Source organism: Orbicella faveolata, unplaced genomic scaffold (assembly GCF_042242905.1).
Source record: "Orbicella faveolata isolate gen_17 unplaced genomic scaffold, um_ofav_v1 contig_12, whole genome shotgun sequence".
Classification (NCBI taxonomy): domain Eukaryota; kingdom Metazoa; phylum Cnidaria; class Anthozoa; order Scleractinia; family Merulinidae; genus Orbicella; species Orbicella faveolata.
In genome coordinates this window covers 30596090-30607888 of record NW_028301539.1, presented here as the reverse complement: position 1 = coordinate 30607888, position 11799 = coordinate 30596090, and the positions used below count along the sequence as shown (strand labels likewise).

Genomic DNA, 11799 nt, shown 5'->3' with positions numbered 1-11799 from the left:
AATTAATAAACGAATTTGCCAGTGTAGTCAATAAGTTAGAAGTTCTTAGATTCTTGCTATGGATTTCAAAAAAGTTTTTTTTAAAACAGAAAAACCCGATCGCAGGACGATAAACTGAAGCATTCTATGAATGGATTATGTTAAAAAAAAAAAAAAAAAAGTAAAACTTAAGTGCCACCAAATCGTAAGATCTTTGACTCGGTACTCGATTTCCTGTATTTGTAAGATAAATGAAAAATGTTTTAACTTAATAGTACGAAATAAATAATACGGGTATGTGGGTTAATTTTAAGCAAAAATACGTCCAAATACGAGACCCGTCCATTAAAATTACGAAACATTCAGCACCAAGGTACACAAAATTACCAGCGACATGTACTCATTTTGAAATCTCTCACATTCTTTATTAAGTTGCAAACCGGTTCTAATGTTATGTCTAAATGCCCCTAAACTAGACTTAGCTGCAAAACTTCAAAGGATTATATTAAATGAAATCTAGCGACAACTGTGATTCACTTATCTGAACTTCAACGGAGTTGTCGTCAACATGAAACTTGCCAGGAGTCCATAGCTGGTCGTGCTACACTTCATTTGAATTGGTGAATGACGCCTGTCACTCCAATTCAATTCCTTTGGACATAACTTGCTGCCTCTGGTCAATTCTTGTGAAAAAAAAAAACAGGAAAGTCATGGTTAAGTTTTTCGCGTGTTAACTCAAGCAAAACTGACTTGATTGAGTATTAGTATCAGTTAACGGACGTCTATCGGCCTTGCGCTTAACAAAACTCCCTCAAAATTAATGTGGAATAACACTTTTAAACGACTACCAACAAAGTGGTGCACTGCAGTGGGAACGAACTGAAGATTAGTTATAGGTTTTGATATAACTACATAACTGTTCTCTTCGTATCAGAGCAAAGGCAAAGGCGGTTGGAATTTTCTGTTTTTATAACAGTTAAAAAGAGTGTACATGGTAGCGCTCCGAGGTGACGAAACAAATTGCGAATGGCAAAGTCAAACGGCAAACCAAGCAGATTATCAAGCTGTAAACAAACATTTTATCAAAAATAATCATTCAGTTACTCACAAGAGAAATGCCGTTTGTTATTCGGTTTTTCAACTTCGCCTAAATACAGTCTTCGGTGTCAAGGAAAACCACATGCACCTCGAAGCTTTCACAGCATTGAGGAAAGTTTTATTATACCATTAAATGATCAAATTGAAAGACGAGGGAAACAGCTAGGACACGTAACTAGCTAGAGAAAATGTGGACTTACCTGAAGGAAGCACATCGGCTAAGATGTCTTCGCCCTTGCCTTCAATTCAACGGCGATAAATAAAGAAAATATGGACTTGCCTGAAGGGAGCACAGCGACTAAGATGTCTTCGCCCTTGCCTTCAATGCAACGGCGACTGACGCTAAAATGGGTGTGTCATTCTACACTTCTTTATATATACCCACATTAAAATTCATTACAGCCACGAGAATATGCTTTGAACAAAGGAAATGCATCCCACGTTAAGATTGTGTGCTTTGAATTGTGAAAAATGAGCAACTTGGGAGAAAAACACGCACCTGAAAGGAATTTTGATCCGAATATGCTATGTTTGTAGTTAATAGGCCAATTTTGATATATTAAAATTCTAACTTGGCTCTGCGAGGCTTAACGGAATAATAAAAAAAGAAGTTAATTATTCATCCCTTAGACCCGAGGCGGTCTCTTTTGTTTTATTCCCCTAAACCTCGGAGCCAAGTAAGACATTTAATAAATCGAAATTGGCCTCTAACTGTCGAAAATCTCACAGACAAGAACACCGCGCTGAAGCGTCGTAAAACGTACTTTTGGTCCAGCTAAGTAATTACAGTTGCGTCATAATTCAACTTTAATAATGACGACATTTATGCGCGCGCAAATTGTGACGCATACTCAGTTTTCTTACCTCTTTTTCACGTCTTTGGAAAATATCTTTGGAAGAAAAACTTTTCTCTGACAATGAATAAGCTTACGCAATCGCATGAAGATCTAACCGTCGATACAACCAACATTTTTAATTTTGACCGTAAAAATTCCTGCGGACGAAGTTCGCTGAAAAGAACGTGCTGCCCTGCGGTATTTTAATTTAGCGCTTCTATATCTAGAATTCAGTTTCCTTGTAGAATTTAAATCTTGCCATTTGTTCGAACATTTTCTTTAATTCTCATAATTTCTCGTGATTTTTGTTACGGCCTATAGCCAAATTTAAGCTTATTTAAAGGAGCTCAGTCACGGTTTGCGCATATTGAAAAGTTTAGCCTCAATTTTTCAAATTCGTCGTTTGCAATCCGTGTTAATCTTCTCTATCCTTAACCATCCTTGTTCCTTTATGGTTTATCATTATGTCTTTGGTGTTTTTCTATCTTATTAAACTGTTATTTTTCAGGTTTCCTGTACCCTCCGTATCTGAAGGTTTATCCTGTCCATTTGACGCAGTGAACTAGCTTTTTCACTGCAAAAGTACACAAAGGAAAGGTTAACAAAGTTTGCCAGAGATAAAGTTCGATAGACTGTAAACAAGCACGCGCGGATCCATACCGGTTTCAACCGTTTTACGGAAATCGGTCAGAATTTTCATAATAGAAAAAAAATCAATAGATATGTATATATTTTTAATAAAAGTAAACTGCAAGTTGAATCTCGAAAATAGTTTTGACATTTATTTTTTATTTATTCTTTTTTTGCCAATTACCGGAAATAGACAAGGGTCATAGACACGTTCTAGTGGCAAAATTTTACAGCCGGGAAATCACGAGTCTCCCGACGGCGGTCACGCCATCACATCATCGCCGCGGGCGTCTAGACCAAAATTAGATTTCCCCGGGCGATTTGTGCAATTCTGCTACTCGGTTAGCCTGTATGATCATTCAACTTCTTTGGAAAACGACTTCAACAAGAGTGTGGAATAGATAACAACGTCAAGATGTCACAAATTACTGACTACTTCAGGAAAAAAGGTTAGTTCGGGTCTTTGTTAATAATGGTTGAGAGTGGACAAATTAATTTTACTGAAAAGTTATTTTCGTTCGGTATGCACACGCCTGGCTGACGTGATACCCAGACGTGTTTGTCTGGACTGAAATTTGTCCTCTTGGTAATACTTGAACAAATGATTTATCTTTGCAGTGGAAACTCGTTCTAGCAATGGCTTTGAGGCGACTGAAAACATATTTACGAAGCACGATCAGTTACAGACGAGATTGACAGGACTTGCCTTGCTGCACATTCATTACAACATGGACATTGACTTTCACGAAGTAATTCGCAGATTTGCAAGGCTTCATCCAAGGAGAATGGAACTGGCAAATATATTGTCTGACTGACTCAAAAAGCCAGGAAAGGGTACTTTAGGTAGTTAAAATTGAAAAAATTTCCCGGGGGAGCATGCCCCCGGACCGCTCTAGGAGCTTGCGCCTTCGGCGCTCGTTTTGCACTAAATCGGTCAACATTTTTCCTAGATCCGCGCCTGCTCAATGAAACGTTACGTAAGGTAAATCAAATCCGAGCTTATCTTGGATTAGCTTAATCGTGCTTAAATGGTTTGAGTAACTCTGTCCATGTCTATAAGTTAGCTCAAACAGGGTGTTTTGCATGCTTTCGATACTCCCTTTAAACCTGTTTACCTTTCAAAACAAGAGATGTGAGATTACATTTCGGGCGATGAAAGCAAGTTTTCTTTTCAACTGTAATTATACGTTGGTCATAATAGTAAAGATCGCACATTTTCTGCACAGCAGTGGTCATGAATACAATACGCACCACACTGTAGAGTCGTCATATGTTGGTGCTGAAGACAAACACGACACTAACTACATTATTAAACAGTGTTGAAGTCCATCTTTGAATTAATTTCCAGCTCAGCTTCTACGTGATGAAGAGTGACTTCTGGAAAAAAAAGTGACTTATGAATACGAATAAGAAGCGATTTTTCTAAACATTTAACAATAAAAAATTGCGATAAAATATTTCTAAGCGTATTGAGAAAGTTAAAAATTTTGTTAAAAAACGAAGACGTTTCGACATTGAGCTAACGTCATTATCAAGTCAAAATGATAGTTGATAAAAAATGTATAAATAGTCAGTAAAACAATAGTTCAATGGGTGTGTTAAAATGTTTAAAGTTAAACAAAGAGTTTCGCACGGATGGAGTCAGTTTGCGTGTTCAAGCTTGGATTCCGTTTCTTTATGCAAAGCATCTCATAGACGAGGCAATCAAATTTCCCTTGGCACTTTCGGAGAATTCGAAACTGGCTTTCGTTGAGGAGGCTTATGTCCCCGTGGGCTTCCAAAAGGTGTTTTCCAATCGCCGAGTTTTTATGTTCAGCAATGCGTTAGTGGAGGTGTCGGGCTGTGTAGCCGACATAATCTGCATCGCACAGATCACATGAAAATAAGTAAACCACGCATTGTTGATTTACGATCGGAGGCTTGATTTCTTTGGGCTTGAGGTCTTTTTCCAGTTTCTTGCTAATAAATACTGGTTGTAGGGTAGTGCCAATCTTGTGGTTGAGATCGCGCATTTGCCTTCTAACTGCATTAGCTGATGTTTGGTCCTTGAAGGGAAGACTAACTCGTAAGACACGGCCGTCTTCCACTTGTCTTTCACGTACACCGGATGAAAGGTTCAGGATAAATTTGTTAATGGTGGAATTAATGGTCGTTATTGGATAATCAAGTCGAATAAAGATGGAGGGAAGTCTAGTGCATTCTTGATTGAAAGCTTCAGTTGAAGAAGGTAGGGCGTATGCACGATGAATCATTGTTTTGAGCAAGCAATGTTTGTAGCGTTTATCCGTGTGGCTTTGGAAATGCAACAGCAAGCCAGTGTCAGTCGGTTTTCTGTACACTTGTGTTTCAATCTTTGTTCCGTTCTTGATTATTTCCATATCGATAAAGGGGATCTTGTTATCAACCGGAAGCTCCATCGTAAACGACAGGCTGGGGTGGAGGCCATTAAGGGTAGTCAGGAAATCAACTGCAGCATCAGTGCTAAGCATTTTGGCCAAGGTATCATCAACATATCTCTTGTATAGCCTAGGCATCAAACCATTACGGGTAAGCTTGTCTTCAAGGTGACACATGAGAACATTAGCCATTAGAGGGCCAAGGGGCGAACCCATTGCCACGCCGTCGACTTGCTCATACAACCGGCCATTAAATTGGAAAAGCTGGTTAGTAGTGGCGATTTCAAGGAGTCTGGCGAGTTGATCCTTTTGCAGGTTAAGGTCATAGGTTTGGTTGAACCAATCGTTGGCAAATGCTTTGTCGACTAAGATGTTGATAGTCTCATTTAAAGGTACGTTTGTTAAAAGGGATGCGACATCGAAAGAAACCAAAATGTCATCATCTCCAATGGGTGAGTTGCGGATTTCTTCAGAGAAACGAATGGCATCGGTAATGGTGTACTCGTTAATAGAGAGTGGTTTCAGTGTTTCCTCCAACCATTTAGCCAGGTTGTAATTGTAGATTCCAGCTGCAGATAAAATAGGCCTCATACTAAGATTGGCTTTGTGGGTCTTGGAAGACCGCAAAGGTGAGCAAGTCTGGAACACCACACCTAGCTTGCGCGCTCCTCTCCGCTGATCAAGCCCTTTAAACGGCCTGCTAGACGTTGTATGTTAAGACCAGGTTTCACTAGAGTAATGAGGACAAGCATAAGAAAATTAGGACACTTGAATGAAGCATAAGGAGACAAACAACCGCAGAATTAACGGGATGTGGGATACATAACAAAGAAACACCAGCTCATTCTCATCAAATAAAGCCGTGCTGGGGACGAGAATGGGGGAGCCACCATTTTATTTTAGATACTTTCGCAGAAGTCTGGGTCGTAGTGAGCTGTACCTGGTTGACTGCCATGTACTAATGCTTCAGTGTGTTTGATGTCACCGCGTTCTCACCTCAATTTAAGGACAGCATGAGAATAAAAAGAGACAAACATGTTCGTTCAGCATGTGTTTATGTCAGTCTAGTGTTTTCACTTGCTTATGCTTGTATTGCTTATGTTTATGCATATGCCTGTGCTTGTACTTAGGCGTATGCCGTGCCTTTATGTATCTATTTTTTTGCCTATACTTGTTCTTGTGCTTTTGATTACACTAACGCTTGTGCTTTACTGTGCTTCAATTATGCTTATTCATGTACCTGTCCTTGTTCTTATGCCTGTTTTATTACTTTTGCTTGTGTTTGCGCATGTTTTGTGCTAATGCCTGTGCTTTCGTCTGTTCTGTGCCTGCTTGGTGCCTGCGCCACTATCTGTGCTTGAACCTTTGCTTGGGCTTATTCTTTTACTTATGCCTGTTTTTGTGCTTGTGATACTTTATGCTTGTATTAAAAATTGTGCCTGTGCCTGTATCATCTTGTTCGCGCCACCCGCGACTATATATGTTAGGAGGTCTGTGAACAGACTAGTCAATCTTACATTCGACTAGCAGGTACCTTTCGCAAGCTTTCATTGTGGTTATTTTCATATTATGAGAAGAAAGAGGAAAACATTAGGCAAACAAACATAGCAAAATTTACAAACTCCGGAAGCTTGATTGTTTTGCATCATTCGGCTCAGACATACAAAATGTACAAGACATTTTTCCTACAACTTTTATTATCATCAGTTATCTCTTTTGAGCACCCATGATAGTGTTTTTTCTTTTCTCAGAGCGGTTTTCAGTTAAGTGTATCATTAGTTTTGCTTCACTTGGTTCAGTGATTGGTTTAAAAAGAAAAAACTCGCGCTTCTTTCTTAACCAATCAGAAGAAAAATGTCTATCGTGCCCCGCACGTACACGATTTCCCGCGCTTTGCGTCAGCAGCATGTATTTGCTTTGAGTAATGTTATTGGTTCTCTGCACTAGTTTCGTCTTTTGTGACTGGCCAGATTGATAACTTTGATTTTGGTTCTACGACGCTCAGCTGAAAACCGCTCTATTATATTTTCAGTGAATCACAATATGCTCAGTAGCATTCCGGACATTTTTGCTCTTCAGGGCCACCCCTTTCTTCATCCTGCAAGGTTTCCTCGTAAAACTCCTGAGCAGTCTTCCCGTTCCAGTACCTGAGACGTCTACGGCGGCGTCTGACCGCGAAGTATGCATTTCTGTGATATCAAAAATACGAATTTTAGTCACTCACCGTGTCGTATTGCAATTCCGTGAATTTTGCTGGTTTTACCTTGAATTTCACCCATATCGTCGAGTCACACTTAGGAGCGTACGACTCGAAGAGGCGGCTCAAATCAGTTTGTATGGAGATCAGGAACTAAGATTAAAATCAATTAATGTATGATTAATTCACTGAATTAAGTTTATCGACATATTTTTTGTCTTATTTCTTTCCATCCTGAGGTGTTTAAACGTTATTTAAGTGAATTTAGGCTATTTGCCCTAAGGTGTTAAAGCAGGAGTCTGGCGAGATTAACTTCAAAACTTTATTCGGAAACGATTCGAATTTTCGCTGCAATTAACATTTACTCACAATGTTTTGCGTTGAACGCACAATGCAAGGCCTGCAGAGTCATCTTTTGCTGCAAATCAATAGACATTTCCGAAGTCGAATTTTGCGTGTGTCAAAACTAGCCTTCGTGCGAAACCATTCAGGTCCCGTTCACACTATGCTGGAGGAATTTCAAAAAGGCGCTTTTACTCTGAAAACGCATGAAATGTTTTCCATCCACACTGCGCCGGAGAAATTTGAAAACGCAACAATCACTGATCATTTTGGATTTGTGTTTGAGGGAAACTCGAGCAGGAAAATCACATGATTATCGTGACGTCATCGTTTTCGATAAGTTCCATGGTTTTCAAAATGTTTCCCGTCCGCACTAAAACGCAGAGCCGGCGTTTTCAAATTCCTCCGGTCTGAAGGGCGTTTTCGAAAAGCTCCGTTTTCGTTGCGGATAAGTGTGGACGGTAGGCCTCACTGCTGAAATAAAGCTGCATTTTCAAATTTCTCCAAGGTGGTGTGGACGGGGCCGCAGATGAAAATCGTATAAAAGGTGTTCCACGAGGACTGTTTTGAAACAGAGGCACAAGGCTATTCAGAAATCGCCATGCCTATAAAGCGCACACACACTCCTCTTTTACCATGTTAGCGAGCTGGTTGAAAAGTTGAAATCTCGGCCGAGACTGGGTACGTGTCGCAGCTGACCTGGTCAGGACACGGAACTTTTGATCCTACCAACACCATATAATTTCAGCACTGTGGGGTGATAACCTAAATTCGCTCAAATCTCGAAAATGACAAAATGGCTTAAGGCAGTGTTTAATTGAAAACTTCATTGAGTGAATTTCTCATACATTGATTCAATTTCATAATTTCATTTCCTGATCTTCATAAAACTCTTACATTATGCTGAAGTCTTCAGTTCTTAAAATCAAGAAAGTGATTTTCTCATCCTTAGCTATTTGCCTGTGTAAAACCGTATTTATGCCAATGTCTTGTAGAGTTTGATTTAGGTCAAAGTAAGACTGAAAACGTCAAATTCATGCTAATCTTTGATTAGCCCCCATAAGCAACCGAACCCTGGTTGCTAAGCAAGATATTTTTAAATTGAAGACAGAGTTTTATAAGTTTGAAGCTAGCCTGGTCCAGGCAAGAGGGCGAACGAGAGAAAAAACGAGGGGGACTTAGTCCTCCCTCGTTTTTTCTCTGGCTCACCCTCTTTGTTTTTCGCTCGTCTCCAACTACCGAGAGCCTGGAACAGGCTAGTTTGCAACCTCGTTCCCAGGATCTTTCTCCACTGCCTCCCGTGGTCGTTGGAACACAGTTTGAAACCTGTGTACTTACCCACTGTCAATCACCAATGACGTCGCCAGGCAAATTAGAATTAGCACAGCAACCAACTTTACTTGGTTCATTTTCATCAAACTGCTCTTTGATAGAAGTTATCTGCAGAATGAATAAACTTATGTTGCGGCATAGTCGGGCTTTTAACTAAGTTGTTTACAAAGGTGGGCCAACTGCTACATGTTGCACATGTTTGGTTTCCGGTCAGTTATGCATCGGTCAATTCCAGCAGTGCCCACCCCCCCCCCCCCCCCCGGGCTAACCCCCGGGCATTAGCATTTTTTTTTTAAAAATGGGCAAATTCCCCGGGTTGGGGAAACATAAGCTGTCTAAATGCCCCGGGGTGGGGACGAAGAAAGAGGGCAAATGCCCCGCCCCCGGGATCGTCGCCTTCCAACACCTCCGTAGTTTTTAAATTAATCAGTGAATTAACGGTCAACTGTTCAGTATTTTAATGCGACGGTAAGACTTCAAGGACAACAGTAAGTGTTAGTTGATTCTGATTATATTTATTTCTTTATATTTGTTTTTAACAGTTTGCTAGAGGATAGCTGGGATTGCGGCGGGCGTGCCCCCAGCCGTGAGCGATGATAGGCGCCTGTATTCGCAGGCTACTTTTTCTGTTAAGAATCAAGACATTTTAAATGATGATGCATTGCATTTTAAGCTTGCAAGATCTGTCTTCAAGATCGCATCATTTGAATTCGCAAACCTTAAGTATTTTAACTCCAGTTTCATGAATTTAAAAAATGCTAGGCTAGTTTTGAATGCGAAATGCGAAATAGTCGTGTTCACGTCAGTTATTGTTTTGTGATAAACAAAATATAGTTCACCTTGTCGCTTATATTTATATGCTTACAAGTAATGAAGAAATATCTAAAATTGAGAAAACATAACTTTAAGTTTCTCTAGTCCCTGACGGACAAGCCATTGTTCGACAAACGCCTCGTCTTTCCCGATAAACTCATCCATGGCACTTTCCAAAACACGTGTGTCGAATGCCCGGGGGTCGCCCCGGGGTACGCAAATGCCCAGCCCCCGGGCCACGATAAAATTGCAGATGCCCCACCCCCGGGACTGACAACTTGAGCAAATGCCCCGCGGTTGCCCGGGGGGGGATGGGCACTGCTGGAATTGACTGATACATTACAGAGGTGTAACAGGGTGATCAAAAATGTGAAACATGTGAGCAACAATGTTGCGTTGAAATACGGTTGCGTGCGTTTGGCCAGGCCTTAAAGTGGAATCAGTAACGAAAGTATTTCGCAGCTAGAAATAAGGGAAAAATACAATAAAAACAACAAAAGAAAGGAAAGACATGTTTTTGAATTTTGTTTCCGTATTTCTAGCCACTGCATACGTTCTTCAGTGTCCCATACAAATTAGAATATTTACGCGGTTTCACAACATCATATAAGACGATGTTCGTTCTCAAAGTCTCTCTGGTATCACCACAGAAAATACACAAATTTCCCGCTATGAGTGTAGCCGAGTGTGGCAGAATCGGGAATACATGTACAGTGCAGAGAACACAGCGACGCCTCGCAACCGACTGCCACTCTAGGTAGACTAGAATCCCTTAAAATGACCCATAGTAGTACATCTCGACAAACAGTCACTCGTGCTTTATACAGCGATCCCGCAAAGTATGTAAATCTAAATTCTGACATGATGACAACATAGCACAACATGCTATCAAACCTTTTATCATTTTCTCTGACCTTTGCTCCAGAATTTGACCCTCGAGCTTCGGTTCAGGCGTGTCGCTTGAAAATGGTATTTTCCCAAATAAATAGTGTGTTATCAGGAAAAAACACTCTTGAAATACCTTTCAAGATCAGATTGCAAGTTATTATATATCGTAATGATTGATGAAAAGTGATGAAAAACGGATTATGCTGAGGGATGATGGTAAATTTCCGGCTCTAAATTGGAATGCAAATACAATGAAAAAACCGCAATCTTTGTCTTCTGTTTTACTCACACGAATTTAGACCTCTCAACCAAAATACATTAGCGTCGTACTGAACATAGAAGCATGCAGAAAATCTCATTTTCATTCTATACTTTGAAAGCGCATTCAACTATAAAGCAATCGCTTTGAATATGTTGCGTTTAAATACAGCTGCGTGCGTTTGGTCAGGCCTTAAAATGGAATCAGTAATGAAAGTATTTCGCAGCTAGAAATAAGGGAAAAATACAATAAAAGGTGCGTTCTTTTGCTTCATTTGTGTATTACTATCTGATATTACTACAAGTTGATGAGGAGTTTTAGGAGTTTGACCGTTTTATTTACATCGATTTTAGTGAGTTCTTGCTTTTCTGTTTTCCTTCCTAAAAGTGGAACTAAAACTCGATTAAATCACTTCAAAAATTTTTGACATAAGTAATATGCAAAAGAAGAAAGGGAAGACATTTTTTGGATTTGTTGTTCGTATTTCTAGCCACTAAATACGTTCGTTATCGTTCTATGCAATTTATAACGTTTACGCTGATAAGAGGTCATACAACGATGTTCGTGCTAGAAATATCTCTGATATTCCCGGAGAAAATACATAAATCTCTCGCTTGAGTGTAGCTAAGTACTAGTGCAGCAGAAGCGGGAATACATGTAGTTACATGTAAGGAATAAAGAACACTGTGACGCCTCGCAACTGACTGCCACTGTATGTGGACTAGAATCCCTTAAAATGACCCATAGCAGTAGATCTCGACAACCAGTCACTCGTGCTTTACACAGCGATACCGCAAAGCATGTACATCTGATGTCTGCTGGATGTCTGGCATGCAGACAACACAGCATCATGCAAACAAACCTTTTATCCTTTTCTTTGACCTTTACTCCAGAATTTGACCCTCGAGCTTCGGTTCAGGTGTGTCTTTTGAAAATTGCTTTTTTCCAAAACAAACAATGTGTTATCAGGAAAGCAAAACTCTTGAAGAGGCCTTCAGGATCAGATAACAAGTGATTATATATCATAGT

General features: G+C 40.0%; 1 long non-coding RNA gene and 1 pseudogene across 1 annotated transcript in view; both read right to left on the bottom strand.

The window, feature by feature from the left end:
- Positions 1-11799, bottom strand: part of LOC149117508 (uncharacterized) — a 60368-nt gene extending 48569 nt beyond the window's left edge. The window contains exons 1-2 of the long non-coding RNA XR_016205690.1: positions 11633-11799; positions 8817-8918 (exon numbers count right to left, since the gene is read on the bottom strand). This is a non-coding gene — a long non-coding RNA (uncharacterized LOC149117508). The remainder of the gene's footprint in view (positions 1-8816; positions 8919-11632) is intronic.
- On the bottom strand, positions 3824-5773 carry LOC149117509 (uncharacterized; annotated as a pseudogene).